This window comes from Triticum dicoccoides, chromosome 4B (assembly GCF_002162155.2).
Source record: "Triticum dicoccoides isolate Atlit2015 ecotype Zavitan chromosome 4B, WEW_v2.0, whole genome shotgun sequence".
In the NCBI taxonomy this organism is placed as follows: domain Eukaryota; kingdom Viridiplantae; phylum Streptophyta; class Magnoliopsida; order Poales; family Poaceae; genus Triticum; species Triticum dicoccoides.
In genome coordinates this window covers 531,337,826-531,358,799 of record NC_041387.1, presented here as the reverse complement: position 1 = coordinate 531,358,799, position 20,974 = coordinate 531,337,826, and positions in this window count along the sequence as shown.

Below are 20,974 nucleotides of genomic sequence, written 5' to 3'. Positions count from 1 at the left end.
GCCATAACGGGCGATGCTGGTGTTTGCCGTCGAGGTTGGCTGCATCCCATGTCTTACAGTATTTGACATCATTTGTGCAATTGCAGTTTGGCGTCTAACATTTACTTGCTTCTTGTAGGTACACATGTCGGGGCCACTCATCCATGCTTCGACCCGGAGGAAGAGCTCGTCTCCGCTGTCACTGACTTTGGGCGGGCTCTGGCCAAGATGAAGTGCCCCAGCAACTACCCCTCACGATTTACCAAGTATGAACTCACCAGTTCAATCTTACCAATGCCAGTTGCAATTAATGGCTATGTTTTGTATGGTCAACATCTTAAGCATCTTGTAGTAAACATGCCTAGCACGTTTTAGCTATTTTCCCTACCTTTTTATAGACATCTGGGCCATTATCTGTTGTGGTAGCACCTGCCTTGTGATGTTTAACTCTGCCAATTGCATTTTTATCAGTACCGGTTTCAATGGCCATTAAGCTTGTTGCAATTAAGAGTTGTATCCATTTTTAAACAGTTGTATTTCAACGGCTGCAAACTTACAAAACATGAATTAGGATGTTGTTAAGCCTGTTTCAATTAACAGTTGTATCCATTTTTTAATCCGTCCCTTTGCTACTGTGCTACTCTTTCACAATGAAGATATCACTACAGATGTTGTCGTTTTATTACCATTTTCTATTTTTGGTGGATGTTAACCATGTTGTAGTTAGCATTGGATTTCCATGTACTTACACAGGGCTACAACGGGCGATGCTATTGTTTGCCGTCGAGGTTAGCTGCATCCCATGTCTTATACACCATCTATTCCTAAATTTAAGTATTTTTTGAGATTCCAATATAGACTACATAAGGAGCAAAATGAGTGAATCTAGATTCTAATTTAAACTATATCTATAACTCTATATACATCCGTATGTAGTTCATATTGAAATCTCTAAAAATACTTGTACTTAGGAATGTAGGTAGTTATATTTTACATCATTTGTGCAATCTCATTTAGCTTCTAACATTTATTGGTTGCTTGTAGGTACGTATATGAGCGGTACAGATCCACGCTTTGATCCCTTCTGCGTATAGGGCCATGAGATATTCATGAACAAGCATCAAGTGACAAAATTAAGAAAGATTGTTAGGCGAAAGAAATGGGTTATGGGATTAAGTTCTTTATTTACACTTTGTCCAAGACATTAGTGAACTTTAGGATGGTAAGTAATTTGTTGCCTTTTCCCCCTACCCACAACAAGTTACTCTATTAGACCTCATGATTTGATATTTTCTCTTTTCAGTGGTTTCCGAAGCTATTTACTGATGATTACCTTGCAAACTACATGACCGAAGTGGAGGCAACTAAGGTTAAAGTATATAATTCATGCTACCATAATAATGCTCTAGAAGTCTTCCTGAAGGCGGTGAAGGATGAGCGGGCGATCGTCACAAGGGGTTGGACAAAATTTGTTCGTGCCTATGGCATGCAGGAAGGCACATTATGGGCATTCCGCTTCTTCAACAACATCGGTAGTCAAAATGATTTACACTTGTCTCTTCACCTTTACCACGTGTAAATACTGTGGTTCATCATAGTTAATTATTGTCTAATCATGTAATTACTGAACATATTGTACTGACAATTTTATTTATGGATTCATTGTTGAACCATTGTGCTGAGAATTTGAATTACACATTTCATATTTCAAAATTTCCAATTCGAATAATAAATTACAGCCAAAAACAAATTGTACAAGAGCGAATAAAATAATGTGCACATGGTTAGAAAGAAAACAACATGTGCGATGAAAAGAGAAAACAGACGGTTCTTTGATGTGAAACATTTGCGATGCCCATCGGATGCACACACGGTTTCGTCTCATATGCATGTGCGATTCATGGTAATATAGCAAATGTTTCAAACCAGTGTGCGTGTGTGATAGGAATACCAATCGCACACAGTTACAAAAATGTACATGTTGGTGTTAGTAGAGGCACCGCACACATTTTACATTCTTGAACCGTGTGCGATAATGTACCTATCATAAACATATCGGCAGATTAAATGTTGATGTCCACATTTTTCACACGACTATAACGGCCTAATCGTTTGGGATGTACATACGAACGGAAATGTTTTCCCTGGATTGACTGTGTGGGATGTACATACGAACAGAAACATTTTCCCTGGATTGATTGTGTGGTAAGTACATATGAATGGAAACGTTTTCCCTGGATTTAGTATGTGGGATGTACATAAGAACGGAAACATACTCCTTGGATTGATTGTGTGTGATATACATACAAACAGAAATGTTTTTCTAGGATTCACCGTGTTGGATGTACATATGAACGGAAATAATTGGGTTTCGATGCCTCGCCTGATCACACACGAGTCACAGCTTGTGTGCCAGGAGGGCCTATCCCCGACGGTGGGTCATGTGGAAAGGACCCCTCCCCTATCGCCCACACTCACCTGGCGATGGTTCCAAGTGCCGTCACGGAAAGGGGTTAAAAACCGTTTGTATAGCACTGACGCGTACCAGTGTAAGCAAAATAAGATGCATAAAGATAAACATCACATGCAATCAAAATATGTGACATGATATGGCCATCATCATCTTATGCGTTTGATCTCCATCACCAAAGCAATGTCATGATCTCCATCATCACCGGCTTGACACCTTGATCTCCATCATAGCGTCGTGGTCATTATCGTGGTTCTAAGTCTAACAGTAGTGTAGGGGGTACTAGTGGAGAGGCAAGATCCTAGCTATGGAGTAGTTGTAAACGCAAGAGTTTTACGAGTTCAGGCCCTTCTCGGAGGAAGTAACAGCCCTACGTCTCGGAGCCCGGAGGCGGTCGACTGGATTATATGCGTTTGAGTTACAGGGGTGCGAACCCTTTACACTCAGGAGGGGGGGTGGCTTATATAGAGTTCGCCAGACCCCTCCAGCCCTCAGTTATGTAGGGTTTAAAGTACATTAAGACAGGGGGTTACTGGTAACGCCCACATAAAGTGCTATGAAGATCATAAAGGCTACTTAATGACAGACGGTTACGTGCAGAGTGACTTTAGGTTTCCTGTTGGTCGAGTGCTTGGCATGGTGGTCGAGTATCTTCGAGTCCGTCGAGTGGAACCCTTCCAGGTCGACTGAAAGGTGATTTCTTCTTGAGATGTCCTTGGGTCGGGTGTCTTGGACAGGTCCATGACCCTACCCTAGGTACATGGCTTCACCATTAGCCCCCAAATGGATCGAGGTTTGAGTGGAAAAGGAATTGAGAACTCCTCCGACTCATCTTTCGTGCTATGAATATTTCTTGTTCTGGATCAACGAACCTAGGTGACGGCACCAACTTTCTTTTCAGTCGCCTTGATCAATTCTTTGTATTTGTCGAGTGAACTTTCTGTACTTGGAGAACTCCGAGCGAAGGAGCGGAGGAGATCTTCCTTCTTATGAGTTGTTGCGGATTTAGCAGGATCCGTATCTTCGGGAAGCGCGCGGGGCGTAGGAGGCCGCAGCAATCGGGCGGGATAAGGCAGGGACGCCTCGATTTCTGCGCACCTTTTTCACCAGGTATCGCGCGCGCGACTGTTGCGTGATTTGACAGGATCGCCCAGGCCTACAGGTCAGTCACTCGGAAGTGACCTCATATAACGCGTCGGGCGGCGGTTTTTTGAACAGTGCATCCTCATTTCCTTCCCTCTTCTCCAGATTCATCCACCGCGCTCGCTTCTGCCCTAGTGACGCTGCTTCATACACGCTTCACCGGCGACGATGGTGAAGGAGAAGACGGCAGCTTTGGAGCGGGCGAAGAAGGCGACGACGAAGGCGAAGGGAAGGGCGACCAGTCGGGGCGGATCTTCGTCAAGGACCAGCCTGCCACGGGGCTGGATCCAGGGCGATTGGATCCGCTCGACGATCCGTCAGAAGGATCTTGACGACCTGGCCAATGAGGGACGTATCCCCCATGGATCAGCGAGGCTCCCGGGGAACAAGTGGGAGCCGCAGCCTCAGGAGGGTGAGTGTGTCCTCTTGGCCACCCACGTTGACCGCGGATTTTCTTTGCCTCCTCATCCTTTCTTTCGGGGATTTCTGAACTTCTTTGGGGCACAACTCCACCATTTCACACCCAACTCTATCGTGTATCTTGCTGCTTTCATGTCGTTGTGCGAGAACTTCCTGGGTTGTCGGCCTCATTGGGGTCTTTTCAAGCACATTTTCACTTGTCGCTCACAGACGGTGAAAAAGGCTAATCCGAGTGATGAGAGAACCCAAGTGATTCAGATGTGCGGGGGCCTCGGAGTTCAGATGAGGGGAAAAAGTGCCTTTCCGGCCATGGTCCTTCCCGACTCGGTTCGTGGATGGCAGTCGACCTGGTTTTACTACAAAGACCAGCCGACGCCAGGGCAGTCGACTGGACTCCCTCCTTTTTCTATGGACCGAATGGGGAAGCCCTCTTCTTTGAAGGTGATCCCGGAAGAGAAAGCGCAGGTTAAAGTGTTGGTCGAGCGTGTAGTTCAGCTCATCCGTGACGGGGTGACCGGCATGGATCTCCTGGAGGTATTCCTTCGCCGACCGACATAGTTGAGGGATAAATTTTAGTTCTTTGATCTTTCAAGTTCTTCATAGTGATCAGCAGATATAAATCCCAAGTGACTCAAAGAATAGAACTATGCTCCCTAGCAATGGCACCAGAAATTAATTGGTCATGAGAAGGTTCCGCCTCGAGACGGCAGCGCTTCGTCCCGAAAGCTTCCTTATGATTTTTTTCCAGGGCAAAAGATACCACATAGCATAAGATGGGCATCGGGGGCCTTCCAGGTGGCCCATGAGGCAGGGGCGTGCCCTCCACCCTCGTGGCTAGTGGGTGGCCCCCTGGTACTTTCTCGCCCAATATTTTTAATATATTCCAAAACTGACTTTCATGGAGTTTCAGGACTTTTGGGGTTGTGCAGAATAGGTCTCTAATACTTGCTCCTTTTCCAGCCTAGAATTCCAGCTGCCGGCATTCTCCCTCTTCGTGTAAACCTTATAAAAAAGAGAGAAAAGGCATAAGTATTATGACATAATGTTTAGTAACAACCCATAATTCAATAAATATTGATATAAAAGCATGATGGAAAATGGACGTATCAGTGAGATAGAACTTTGTTTTCGACTGGTCGCGACCACACTTGCCCGATTTGTGCTTGCACTGTGGACACATGAATGAACACCCACGAATCAGCTAGAACAAAAATGATTCCACGGCTATTTCCGTCGGTTGATTAACAGCGACGGACGGACTACGATAAGAGATGAATGAATGTTTCGCTAAGTTGATTACCTTCTCCATGAGAAAAATCCCCAGGCCAATCCCGCAGAAAACCCCAGCCCACCAAAGTTTAGAATCTCGGTGCAGATAGGCGGCGGAGAGCGGTAGGGGCGAAATCTCGTGTCGTTTGGAGCGCGACCTCCGCCCGCCGACAACAGCGCCGTCGAGCTTAGGTAGCCGCCATGATAGAAGTTGATGAGGTGCAGAGTTGTGGAGGAGTCCACGATGAGTGGGTGGGGACGAAGGGGGCGAGGGTTTTCTTTTTCCTTTTGCATGTGTGAGTGAACACACACGGTTCGCAGAGGCAACTGAGATGAATCGTGTGCGATAGTAAATCACCGAGATTGAATGGGAATCCAAATTTCCTTTGTCCTTTGTCCATGAACTTTTTTTATGATGAACATAAACCCTGTTAATCACTGTGTTCAAATTTGGCACTTTTCCGAGTTCATTTACAATATTTAGGTGATTATGTGCATTTTCTAGGCATTAATGCACATAATTCAAATTCAAACAATCGGAAAAGGTGCACGAGAACGGTCTGGAAAACCATGGTCGTGCTATTTAGTAATTTCTCATGCCTTTTACAAGGAATGGGTAGATATTTCAAGGAAATGTGTGGCCTCACCCTGCCCTGGTAAAAAATTGAGAATGTTTGTCTTACGTCGTCATGCACTCCATTCATAAATCGAACCATCACCTAGAAAATTTCATGGTTTCGAGGTGAATCAGCAAGATTGAAGGGGCCGGGAATCCAAATTTCCTTCCTAGCTTGTCATTCCGTTTCTTCTACAATCAACATACCCCCTCGAATGCAACTGCTCAAATTTGGCATTTTTTCGGGCTCATTTACCATATTAGGGAATTATGTTCATTTTCTAGGCATTAATCCACATAATTCAAATTCAAACAATCAGTGCATGAAAAGGTGCACACGAACGGTCTGAAAAAACCATACTCATGGTATTTAGTAAATTTGCAATCCTTTTACAAGGAACAGGCAGAGATTTCAAGGGAATGCATGGCAATAGTCAACCAAAATGCGTCATTTACTGGGTTAGTGATGTCTACTACACAAGCTTCTCCTTATAGACGTTGTTGGGCCTCCAAGTGTAGAGGTTTGTAGGACAGTAACAAATTTCCCTCAAGTGGATGACCTAAGGTTTATCAATATGTGGGAGGCGTAGGATGAAGATGGTCTCTCTCAAACAACCCTGCAACCAAATAACAAAGAGTCTCTTCTGTCCCCAGCACACCCAATACAATGGTAAATTGTATAGGCGCACTAGTTCGGTGAAGAGATGGTGATACAAGTGCAATATGGATGGTAGATATAGGTTTTTCTAATCTGAAATTGTAAAAACAGCAAGGTAACTAATGATAAAAGTGAGCACAAATGGTATTGCAATGCTAGGAAACAAGGTCTAGGGTTCATACTTTCACTATTGCAAGTTCTCTCAACAATAATAACATAACTGGATCATATAACTAACCCTCAACATGCAACAAAGAGTCACTCCAAAGTCACTAATAGTGGATAACAAACAAAGAGATTATTGTAGGGTATGAAACCACCTCAAAGTTATCCTTTCTGATCGATCTATTCAAGAGTTCATAGTAAAATAACACGAAGCTATTCCTTTCATTCGATCTATCATAGAGTTTGTACTAGAATAACACCTTAAGACACAAATCAACCAAAACCCTAATGTCACCTAGATACTCCAATGTCACCTCAAGTATCTGTGGGCATGATTATATGATATGCATCACACAATCTCAGATTCATCTATTCAACCAACACAAATACTTCAAAGAGTGCCCCAAAGTTTCTACCGAAGAGTCAAGACGAAAACGCGTGCCAACCCCTATGCATAAGTTCACAAGGTCACTGAACCCGCAAGTTGATCACCAAAACGTACATCAAGTAGATCACGTGAATATCCCATTGTCACCACAGATAAGCACATGCAAGACATACATCAAGTGTTCTCAAATCCTTAAAGACTCAATCCGATAAGATGACTTCAAAGGGAAAACTCAATCCATTAAAAGAGAGTAGAGGGGGAGAAACATCATAAGATCCAACTATAATAGCAAAGCTCGCGATGCGTCAAGATTGTGCCAAATCAAGAACACGAGAGAGAGAGAGAGAGAGATCAAACACATAGCTACCGGTACATACCCTCAGCCCCAAGGGTGAACTACTCCCTCCTCGTCATGAAAAGCGACGGGATGATGAAGATGGCCACCGGTGAGGGATCCCCCCTCCGGCAGGGTGTCAGAACAGGGTCCCGATAGGTTTTTCGTGGCTACAGAGTCTTGCGGCAGCGGAACTCCCGATCTATTGTGTTCCTTGATGTTTTTGAAGTATATGGGTATATATAGGAGGAAGAAGTAGGTCGGTGGAGCTATGAGGGGCCCACGAGGGTGGGGGTGCGCCCAGGGGGGCAGGCACGCCTCCCTGCCTCGTGGCCTCCTCACTTCTTTCTTGATGTCCACTCCAAGTCTACTGGATTGCGTTTGTTCGAAAAGTAACTCTCCCGAAGGTTTCATTCCGTTTGGACTCCATTTGATATTCCTTTTGTGTGAAACACTGAAATAGGCCAAAAAACAGTAACTTGGACTGGGCCTCTGGTTAATAGGTTAGTCCCAAAAATAATATAAAAGTGTATAATAAATCCCATTAAACATCCAAAACAGGTAATATAAAAGCATGGAACAATCAAAAATTATAGATACATTGGAGACATATCAAGCATCCCCAAGCTTAATTCCTGCTCGTCCTCGAGTAGGTAAATGATAAAAACAGAATTTTTGATGTGGAATGCTACCTAGCATATTTCTCAATGTAATTTTCTTTATTGCGGCATGAATGTTCAGATCCAAAAAATTCAAGATAAAATTTTAATATTGATATAAAAATAATAATACTTCAAGCATACTAACCAAGCAATCATGTCTTATCAAAATAACATAGCCAAAGAAAGCTTATCCCTACAAAATCATATAGTTTGGCCATGCTTCATTTTCGTCACACAAAATACTCCCCTTATGCATAACCCTAATGACAAGCCGAGCAATTGGTTCATACTGTTTAACGTGCTTCAGCCTTTTCAACCCTTACGCAATACATGGGCGCAATGGATATAGCACTATAGGTGGAATAGAATATGATGATAGGGGTTTATGAGAGAAGACAAAAAAGGAACACCCCATGCTTCAAATTTCTCACGCAACTTTTACCATATGTGCATGCTACGAGACTTGCCAACTCTAACACAAGTATTTCTCAATTTCACAATTACCCAACTAGCATGACTCTAACATTACCACCTTTATATCTCAAAACAATTATCAAGTATCAAATTTATCATAGTATTCAATGCACTTTATATGATAGTTTTTATTATACCCAACTTGGATGCCCATCATATTAGGACTAGTTTTATAACCAAAGGAAATTACCATGCTATTCTAAAAGACTCTCAAAATAATATAAGTGAAGCATGAGAGATCAATAATTTCTATAAATAAAACCACCACCATTCTCTAAAAAGATATAAGTGAAGTACTAGAGCAAAATTATCTAGCTCAAAAGATATAAGTGAAGCACATAGAGCAAACGACAAACTACTCTGAAAGATATAAGTGAAGATCAATGAGTAGTTGAATAATTATGTAACTATGTGAAGACTCCTTCTCATAAATAAAAATTCAGATCTTAAGTACCTTATTAAAACAGCAAGCAAAACAAAATAAAATAAAATGACGCTCCAAGCAAAACACATATCATGTGGTGAATGGAAATATAGCTCCAAGTAAAGTTACCAATGAACGAAGACGAAAGAGGGGATGCCATCTGGGGCATCCCCAAGCTTAGGCTTTTGGATGTCCTTGAATTTTACCTTGGGGTGCCTTGGGAATCCCCAAGCTTAGGCTCTTGCCACTCCTTATTCCATAGTACATCGAATCTTTACCCAAAACTTGAAAACTTCACAACACAAAACTTAACAGAAAACTCGTAAGCTCCATTAGTATAAAAAAATACAACCACCACTTAGGTACTGTTGTGAACTCATTATAAATTCATATCAGTGTAATACCTACTGTATTCCAACTTAGCTATGGTTCATACCCTCCGATACTACTCATAGATTCATCAAAATAAGCAAACAACACAATGAAAACAGAATCTGTCAAAAACAGAACAGTCTGTAGTGATCTGTATCATTCGAATACTTCTGTAACTCCAAAAATTCTGAAATAAATTGGTGGACGTGAGCAATTTGTCTATTAATCTTATTCAAAAGGAATGAACCTAAAATCACTCTCCAGTAAAAGATGGAAGCTAATCTCGTGAGTGCAAAAGTTTCTGTTTTTTATAGCAAGATTGCATAGACTTCACCCAAGTCTTCCCAAAGGTCCTACTTGGCACAAACACTAATTAAAACATAAAACCACATCTAAACAGAGGCTAGATGAATTATTTATTACTAAACAGGAGCAAAAAAGCAAAGAACAGAAATAAAATTGGGTTGCCTCCCAACAAGCGCTATCGTTTAACGCCCCTAGCTAGGCACGATGATTTCAATGATGCTCACATAAAATATAAGAATTAAAACATAAAGAGAGCATCATGAAGAATGTGACTAGCATATTTAAGTCTAACCCACTTCCTATGCATAGGGATTTTGTGAGCAAACAACTTACGGGAACAATAATCAACTAGCATAGGAAGGCAAAACAAGCATAACTTCAAAACTTTAAGCACATCGAGAGGAAACTTGATATTATTGCAATTCCTACAAGTATGTGCTCCTCCCTCATAATAATTTTCAGTAGCATCATGAATTAATTAAAAAATATAACCATCACATAAAACATTCTTTGCATGATCTACAAGCATAGAAGTTTTATTACTCTCCACATAAGCAAAATTCTTCTCATTCAGAATAGTGGGAGTATCATAAGAAACTCGAATACTATAAATTGTTTCCACATTCAAAGAATTAAGTTCAGAAAAAGGTTAATCATAATAATGACAAGTTTTATAAATATAATCATCACTACTTTTTATATCATATGTATCATCACAATAATTATCATAAGTAACAACTTTGTTCTCATCATAATCGATTGAAACCTCTTCCAAGATAGTGGAATCATCACTAAATAAAGTGATGACCTCTCCAAATTCACTTTCATATTTATCACAATAAGATTCAACATCCTCCAAAATTGTGGGATCATTACTTCCTAAAGTTGACACTCTTCCAAACCCACTTTCATCAATAGAATCATCATAAGTAGGAGGCATGCTATCATCATAATAAATTTGCTCATCAAAACTTGGGAGGCTAAAAATATCGTCTTCATTAAACATAGCATCCCCAAGCTTGGGACAAACATTAATTGCAGCAAATATATTCTCAAACGTGTCATTCTCATCAAACATAGCATCCCCAAGCTTGGGCCTTTTCCTATCATAAGCATAATAAGTCTCATCATTAATAGTATGGATAGCACCAATAGTATAGCAATTATCATCATCACAATGAGTAATAGGAGCAACATCATTTGGGAGGGATACCTTTCTACCTTTGCTTCTCCGTCTTTTCTTTTTCTTCTTCACATCATGTGTGGGTTTAACCCTCTTTTTTGAGCTCCTTATTAATGAGATTGGTTGAATAGAAAGCTCATCCTCATTACCTGATTCATCATAAGAAATAATAGGAGGATATTGGGAAGTGTCTTCCCTTTCATTATTATTCTCTTCATCTTCTATTTCTTTTCTTTTCTTTATGTAATTGGCAATATAAGGATTTTCAATGCAATTCACCGCATAATACATAAAAATTTCTTCTAGATCAAAATCAAGAACATTATCAAGGACAAATTCTAGAAGATCCTTAGTTATACGTTTCATTTATTCATAACCCACAAGCAAACTAAGTTCATTATGATGAGCAAGGGAAATCAAGTCATCATAATTTTTGGACACGATTCAATCATGAAACAATTTTCATTGGAGATTTAAATGATCATGTTCATTGCAAAGTTCACAAGGATGGCAAAGAAATTTTAAATTTTTAGCACAAGCATCTAGCCTCTCTTGGAACCATTTATTTTCTAAATACTTATGCCTCTTGCAAAATCTATCTTCCCTATTTGGTGTGTACTTGCAAACTCTATGCACTACACAAAATTTGACATGCTTATAAGAGACATTTTCATCATGACTAGTGCAATCATCATTAGTACTACGGATATTCAAAGAGTTCATACTAACAACATTGCAATCATGCTCAACATTCAAAGATTTAGGGCCAAACATTCTAATGCATTCTTCTTCTAACACTGGCACAATTATCGGAATCCTTATTTTCATGAAAGATATTAAAAAGATGAAGCATATGAGGCACCCTCAAATTCATTTTTTGTAGTTTTCTTTTATAAACTAAACTAGTGATAAAACAAGAAACTAAAAGATTCGATTGCAAGATCTAAAGATATACCTTCAAGCACTCACCTCCTGAGCAACGGTGCCAGAAAAGAGCTTGATGTCTACTACACAACCTTCTTCTTGTAGACGTTGTTGGGCCTCCAAGTGCAGAGGTTTGTAGGACAGTAGCAAATTTCCCTCAAGTGGATGACCTAAGGTTTATCAATTGGTGAGAGGCATAGGATGAAGATGGTCTCTCTCAAACAACCCTGCAACCAAATAACAAAGAGTCTCTTGTGTCCCGAACACACCCAATACAATGGTAAATTGTATAGGTGCACTAGTTCGGTGAAGAGATGGTGATACAAGTGCAATATGGATGGTAGATATAGGTTTTTCTAATCTGAAATTATAAAAACAGCAAGGTAACTAATGATAAAAGTGAGCACAAATGGTATTGCAATGCTCGGAAACAAGGCCTAGGGTTCATACTTACACTAGTGCAAGTTCTCTCAACAATAGTAACATAACTGGATCATATAACTATCCCTCAACATGCAACAAAGAGTCACTCCAAAGTCACCAATAGTGAAGAACAAACGAAGAGATTATTGTAGGGTACGAAACCACCTCAAAGTTATCCTTTCCGATCGATCTATTCAAGAGTCCATAGTAAAATAACACAAAGCTATTCTTTTCGTTCGATCTATCATAGAGTTCGTACTAGAATAACACCTTAAGACACAAATCAACCAAAACCCTAATGTCACCTAGATACTCCAATGTCACCTCAAGTATCCGTGGGCATGATTATACGATATGCATCACACAATTTCAGATTCATCTATTCAACCAACACAAAGTACTTCAAAGAGTGCCCCAAAGTTTCTACCGAAGAGTCAAGAGGAAAACGGGTGCCAACCCCTATGCATAAGTTCACAAGGTCACTGAACCTGCAAGTTGATCACCAAAACATACATCAAGTAGATCACGTGAATATCCCATTGTCACCTCAGATAAGCACATACAAGACATACATCAAGTGTTATCAAATCCTTAAAGACTCAATCCGATAAGATGACTTCAAAGGGAAAACTCAATTCATTACAAGAGAGTAGAGGGGGAGAAACATCATAAGATCCAACTATAATAGCAAAGCTCGCGATACATCAAGATCGTGCCAAATCAAGAACACCAGAGAGAGATCAAACACATAGCTACTGGTACATACCCTCAGCCCCATGGGTGAACTACTCCCTCCTCATCATGGAGAGCACCGGGATGATGAAGATGGCCATCGGTGGGGGATCCCCCCCTTCGGTAGGATGCCAGAATAGGGTCTCGATTGGTTTTTGGTGGCTATAGAGGCTTGCGGCAGCGGAACTCCTGATATATTGTGTTCCTGGATGTTTTCGGAGTATATGGGTATATATAGGAGGAAGAAGTAGGTTGGTGGAGCTTCGAGGGGCCCACGAGGGTGGGGGACGCACCCAGGGGGCAGGCGCGCCTCCCTGCCTCGTGGCCTCCTCGCTTCTTTCTTGGCGTCCACTCCAAGTCTCCTGGATTGTGTTTGTTCCAAAAATAACTCTCCCGAAGGTTTCATTCTGTTTGGACTCCGTTTGATATTCCTTTTATGCGAAACACTGAAATAGGCAAAAAACAGCAAGTTGGACTGGGCCTCCGGTTAATAGGTTAGTCCCAAAAATAATATAAAAGTGTATAAGAAAGCCCATTAAACATCCAAAACAAGTAATATAATAGCATGGAACAATCAAAAATTATAGATACGTTGGAGACGTATCAGTTAGCAACTATAGAAAAATGAAATACGTGCTTGAAAACATATCGCTTGGCATGGTGCCATGATGGTATGGCTCACCATGCCCTGGTTAAAAGCTGAGAAGGTTTGATTAATGTCTTCATGCACGCCCTTCACAAATCGAACCATCACCGAGGAAGTTCCATGCTTTCGAGAGGGAAATCACCAAGATTGAAGGGGAATCCAAATTTCCGTCCTAGTTTGTCATTCATTTTTTTTCAATGATCAACATACTGCCTCGGATGCAACGTGTTCAAATTTGACATTTTTCCGGGCTTATTTACCATATTTAGGGGATTATTTGCATTTTCTAGGCATTAATGCACATAATTCAAATTCGAACAATCGATGCATGAAAAGGTGCACAAGAATGGTCTGGAAAACCATCCTTGTGCTATTTAGTACATTCTCATGCCTTTTACAACTATACAAAAATGAAATACATGCTTGGAAAACATGACGCCTGGCATGGTGCCATGGTATGGCCTCACCGTGCCCTGGTAAAAATTTGAGAATGTTTTCCTTATGTAATCATGCACGCCTTTCATAAATCAAACCATCACCGAGGAAGTTCCATGGTTTCAAGAGGGAAATCACCAGGATTGAAGGGGATCCAAATTTCCTTTGTCCTTTGTCCATGAGTTTTTTTCTACGATGAACATACACCCTACAAATCACCACGTCCAAATTTGACACTCTTCCGTGTTCATTTACCATATTTAGGGGATTATTTGCATTCTCTAGGCATTAATTCACATAATTCAAATTCGAACAATCGGTGCATGAAAAGGTGCACAAGAACGGTCTGGAAAATCATCCTCGCGTCATTTAGTAAATTCTCATGCCTTTTACAAGGAATGGACAGATATTTCGAGGAAATGTGTGGCAATAGTCAACCATAAATGCGTCGTTTAATAGGTTAACAACTATACAAAAAATGAAATAAATGCTTGAAAAACATGACGATCGGCGTGGTGCCATGGTATGACCTCACCATGCCCTGGTAAAAATTTGAGAATGTTATCCTTATGTCGTCATGCATACCTTTCATAATTCGAACCATCACCGAGGAAGTTTCATGGTTTCGAGAGGGAAATCACCAAGATTGAAGGGGGGGTCCAAATTTCCTTTGTCCTTTGTCCATGAGTTTTTCTATGATGAACATACACCCTGCAAATCACCACGTTCAAATTTGACTTTTCTGGGTTCATTTACCATATTTAGGGGATTATGTGCATTTTCTAGGCATTAATGCACATAATTCAAGTTCAAACAATCGGTGCATGAAAGGGTGCACAAGAACGGTCTAGAAAATGATGCTCGTGCCATTTAGTAAATTCTCATGCCTTTTACAAGGAATGGACAAATATTTTGATGAAATGTGTGGCAATAGTCGACCACAAACGTTTATTTATTGGGTTTTCAACTATAGAAAAAATGAAATAAATGATTGAAAAACATGACGCCTGGCACGGTGCCATGGTATGACCTCACCATGCCCTGGTGAAAATTTGAGAAGGTTTGGCTTATGTCATCATGCATGCCCCTTCATAAATCGAACCATCGTGGGGGGAAGTTCCATGCTTTCGAGAGGGAAATCACCAAAATTGAAGGGTGTCCAAATTTTCTTTGTTCTTTGCCCTGGAGTTTTTTTTTCTAGGATGAACATACACCCTGCAAATCACCGTGTTCAAATTTGGCATTTTTCTGGTCTCATTTACCATATTTAAGGGATTATGTGCATTTTCTAGGCATTTGGCACATATAAATCCAATCCAGCTATAGCTGCACAGATGTGATGTGAGGGACGTGGATTGTCGTTCGATCACGGCGTATCCTACAATGCACACGCGCGATCCACGTGGCTGGGGTTTCGGCCAATCATAATGCAACATACAATAGCCTCAGCGCACACTGTTTCCGGAAGCGACCGAGATGAACCGTGTGCGATAATGAACGAGCAAAATTGTAAGGGAAGCCAAATTTCCTTTGTCGTTTGTCGTTGAGATCGTAAAAACCACCGCATTATACGACTGCCCGGCCCCTCCGTCCCAGAGCTCTATCCAAGCATCTTTCATGGCACCGCGGTGCACAGTAACTGGTAAGGAAGCGATGGCATCCCACCGCACCGCGTTCCTCGCCGCCCGCGACCGCACAAATTGTAAGGAAGTGATGGCATGTTGCCACGCCGAGTTCATCGCTGCCGGCGGCCACACAATTATGTGGGCGGACTTTGAGGCTGCCATGGCCAAATGGGCGGTGGATCTAGAGGCGGCCGAAGCCGCACAGGAGGATCGCAAAAGGCAGAAAGCAGTCAAGAAAAGAGATTCCCGCCGCCGCAAAAAAGAAGAGGCCACACGCCATGGTGAGGAGAGCTTGGCGGAGATCGAAGCATGGTTTGCTGCCACCTACTAGGCCGGGAAGGAGAACGCCGGCCTCTGGCCAGCATGCCCCGATGGTGTCATGTGAGAAGTAGTTTAACTTTGTAGTATTAGAGCCAATTACCAGTAGTACTTTAAGTTTGTAGTATTAACGTACAATGTCGGTAAGAGAATCCTTTGAGGACTTTGAGCGTTGATTAGCATGTGTGACCATGTGTGCTTTTTTACGTTAATCATTAGAAGATCACAAAACACATGGTTTCTATGCCATACCCGTGTGCGTTTGTGACGCCCGGATAATCAGGCTACAGTAATCCCACGTTAGCGATGCCACGTCACCCCAGTTTCTGTGCTAATATCGTTTTAGTTCGAAACCGATCCAAATTAAAATTTAAAATAAAAACAAACAACAAAAGTTTTCAAACGCTAAAAACTAAAATGTTCACAATATTGCAAAAATTACCAAAGCTGTTATAAAAATAAAACCAACACTTTAGAAGCTCCAGAAATGCCCCTAGGAATTTAAAACAGTGGACCAACAGCACATCACTTGACCTTTTCACTTTCTAAAAATAATTAAACCTTTTCGGAAGACCTTCAGCTTTTGTGGCATTGTTGCTATATAATGCAATGATGTTCATGTGACAAGCTACATGATTTACAAAAGTCTTTTGGTGGTTAAGCAATTAACAAACCAGAGCAAATATAAAATAAAAACTATAGAAAAGGAAAAAGAAATAAAAGACACCCCCAACCGAGTGGGCCTTAGCCCAGTTGGCCGAAGGAGCCAGTCGGCCCAGCCGACCCACTCCCACACCCCCTGGCCTACTAGGCCTCCTCCCCTCCCCGTGACCTAGCGCCACCCCCCACTACTCCCACTCGCCCCCCTCCTCTGCCTTCCCCCGATCCAGAACGGATTGGGGCATGGGGGCCCGACCTCGCGGCCTCATCCCTACGCCCGTCCACGTCGGCGCCTCCTCGTCTCATCCCCACGCCGGACCTCCTCGACCTCCTCCCTGGCGGCCTCCCCAAGCCACGGTGCGCCCCGTCGCCGCCCCACCGCCTCTTCCTCGCCGAACCGCACCGAGCCTCGCCGGCCACTGCTTCCTCGTCTTCGTCGTCACCGTCGCCACCTCGAGCCCACTATCACACACCTCCAGGGCCCAGTGAGCATCGCCCCTCTCCTCTCCCCCTCTGCTTCCCTCGCCGGAACCGAGCGCGCCCGTCGTTCACGCCGTGGCCTGCTGCCGTCCCTGATGGCTACCGGCCTCGTGCTGCTTCGCCACTGCCCGCGCTCCTCTCGCGCCCATGCCGCCGCGTCCGCCTGGCCGCACCCCCTTTGCCCCAGCCCTGTTCGAGTCGCCACCCGCGCGGCCCCTGGCCGTCGGTGCTCGCGCCGGCGAGCCCCGTGGCTCCGCTCCACCCCCCGTTAACCCGTGGCCAGTGTACCGCGCCCGTTTGGCCTTTGTGCCAATGACAAACGGGGCCCACGCCCCTGAGAACAAAAATGGATTAAAAAGAAAAGGTTTTAGAAAATGATAATAAGAAATAAAATATATTAAGTTAATTAAATCCCGAATAGTTGACTAGTTAATTAAACTAAGTAACTGTTAATTATATATCAGTCTATGACAGAATGGACCCATGCGTCAGTTTGACCAAGTCAAACTGACTGTTGACTGCTGACGTCATGATGACATCAGCGTGCACTGTTCTGGATAATGTTGAATTTAAATATTTAAATAAATCCTAAAAATGATTTAAATCTTTTAAAATTAATATAAAATAAACTGTAGCTTGGATGGAAAAACTTTGTACGTGAAAGTTGCTCAGAACGGCGAGACGAATCCGGATACGCAACCCGTTCGTCCGTCACTTATCCCTAACATATCGAACACGCAACTTACCCCCTCCGGATCACCTGTCCGAAAACGTAAAACACCGGGAATACTTTCCCGGATGTTTTCCCCCTTCGTCGGTATCACCTACTACCGCGATTGGGCACACCTAGCATCGTTACTTGTCATGTCATGCATCGATATGCATCTGTTTGCATTGTATTCATTGTTTCTTCCCCCTCTTCTCTCCGGTAGACTACGAGACCGACGCTGCTGCTGCCCAGTTCGACTACGGAGTTGACGACCCCTCTCTCTTGCCAGAGCAACCAGGCAAGCCCCCCCCCCCTTGATCACTAGATATCGCCTATTCTTCTCTATACTGCTTGCATTAGAGTAGTGTAGCATGTTACTGTTCGGTTACTCCTATTCTGTTGCATAGCCTGACATTGTTGCTACATCTGTTGATACCTTACCAGCAATCCTAAATACTTAGTATAGCATGCTAGTTTATCATCATTGGCCCTACATTCTTGTCAGTCTGCCTTGCTATACTATTGGGACGTGATCACTCGGGAGGTGATCACGGGTATATACTATATATACATACATACTATACAGATGGAGACTAAAGTCGGGTCAGCTTGATGAGTACCCACAAGTGATTCTGATGAGGGGGGCTGAAAGGACAGGTGGCTCCATCCCGGTAGAGGTGGGCCTGGGTTCCCGACGGCCCCCGACTATTACATTGTGGCGGAGCGACAGGGCACGATGAGACCGCCTGGAGAGAGGTGGGCCTGGCCCTGGTCGGCGTTCGCGGATACTTAACACGCTTAACGAGATCTTAGTATTTGATCTGAGTCTGGCCATTTGGTCTATACGCACTAACCATCTACGCGGGAGTAGTTATGGGTATCCCGGCGTCGTGGTATCAGCCGAAGCACTTCGTGACGTCAGCGACTGAGCGGCGCGCGCCGGATTGGACTGGAACGCCACTAGGCTAGGTCTGCTTCCGGCCGCCCACGCAACATGCAGGTGTGCTCAGGGCGATGGGCCCAGACCCCTGTGCGCTTAGGTTTAGACCGGTGTGCTGACCTCTCTGTTGTGCCTAGGTGGGGCTGCGACGTGCTGATCTTCCACTGCCGGGCATGACCCAGGAAAGTGTGTCCGGCCAAATGGGATCGAGCGTGTTGGGTTATGTGGTGCACCCCTGCAGGGAAGTTAATCTATTCGAATAGCCGTGATCTTCGGTAACAGGACGACTTGGAGTTGTACCTTGACCTTATGACAACTAGAACCGGATACTTAATAAAACACACCCTTCCAAGTTCCACAGACAACCCGGTGATCGCTTTTCCACAGGGCGACGAGGGGAGGATCGCCGGGTAGGATTATGCTATGTGATGCTACTGGAGATGCTACTTGGAGATGCTACTTGGAGGACTTCAATGTACTCTCTTCTACATGCTGCAAGACGGAGGCTGCCAGAAGCGTAGTCTTTGATGGGACTAGCTATCCCCCTCTTATTCTGGCATTCTGCAGTTCAGTCCACTGATATGGCCTCCTTACACATATACCCATGCATATGTAGTGTAGTTCCTTGCTTGCGAGTACTTTGGATGAGTACTCACGGTTGCTTTCTCCCCCCTTTTTCCCCCTTTCCTTTCTTTCTGGTTGTCGCAACCAGATGCTGGAGTCCAGGAGCCAGACGCCACCGTCGACAACGACCCCTACTACACCGGAGGTGCCTACTACTATGTGCAGCCCGCTGACGACGACCAGGAGTAGTTAGGAGGATCCCAGGAAGGAGGCCTGTGCCTCTTTCGATCTGTATCCCAGTTTGTGCTAGCCTTCTTAAGGCAAACTTGTTTAACTTATGTCTGTACTCAGATATTGTTGCTTCCGCTGACTCGTCTATGATCGAGCACTTGTATTCGAGCCCTCGAGGCCCCTGGCTTGTACTATGATGCTTGTATGACTTATTTTATTTGTAGAGTTGTGTTGTGATATCTTCCCGTGAGTCGCTGATCTTGATCGTACACGTTTGCGTGTATGATTAGTGTACGATTGAATCGGGGCGTCACAGCGTTTTTTTTGCATTAATGATACATAAGTTTGTTACCTGTGCGATGGTTCCTAATAAACCAGGCGTGCCATTGACCGAATTTTTTTACTACACGTGTACATTTTTTGGAGACGGGAACTGCCAATTTTCTGTTTTCTTGCACACGAGTATTTTACGCGCTTCATCTCCGTTGTGTGTTTCCCCCGCCCAAGTTTCAAGTTTCGCATCGAAATTTTCATTAGGCGCGCGATTTCATAATTTATTCATCCAACCACATCCCCACCCATCAAATTTCCTCAGTATCCTCCCCCCCCCCGCGCCTCCCCCTACCGGCAGCTCAAACAGCCGCCACCGCAACCACAGCTTCAACCACATCTACGTTCTGCTCAGATCAAGTCAGGTAACCCACCGATATCTATCACGGCCCGGGACTGATTGCTTAAATGGCGCCTGTGAAACATCCTCATGCCTCCAAATCCCCACCGTCCCTACCTCTAGAGCATCACCATGCAAGCCCAACCACATATCACGTGGAGGTCGAGGAGCTGATGGCGGTCCATGGCGCCATGGCCATTGTGCGTGTTGACCCAGAGGAACACTTCGCCTCCACCGCCGCCGACATGGTGCAGACTCTGGCCCATAAGAAGTGCACGGGCGACTACCCCCTAGGACTTAACAGGTATGATCTAACTAGCTAAATCTTACCAATACAACTTGCAATGGCTATGTTTTGTACGGTTGATGTATTAAGCATGTTCGTGCCTTGTTTATTTTAGTACTGCACACTGTGTGATGTTCAAGTATTAACTGTTCAGTTCAATTTCACCAATACCAGCAACAAACTTTGCTATCATGCTACTCTCCGCAATGAAGATATACTAGAGATGCTGCCCATTTTCTATTTTTGGTGGATGCTAACCCTGTTGTACTTAACATGCCTATCCATGTACTTACGCAGGGCCATAACGGGCGATGCTAGTGTTTGCCGTCGAGGTTGGCTGCATCCCATGTCTTACAGTATTTGACATCATTTGTGCAATTGCAGTTTGGCGTCTAACATTTACTTGCTTCTTGTAGGTACACATGTCGGGGGCACTCATCCATGCTTCGACCCGGAGGAAGAGCTCGT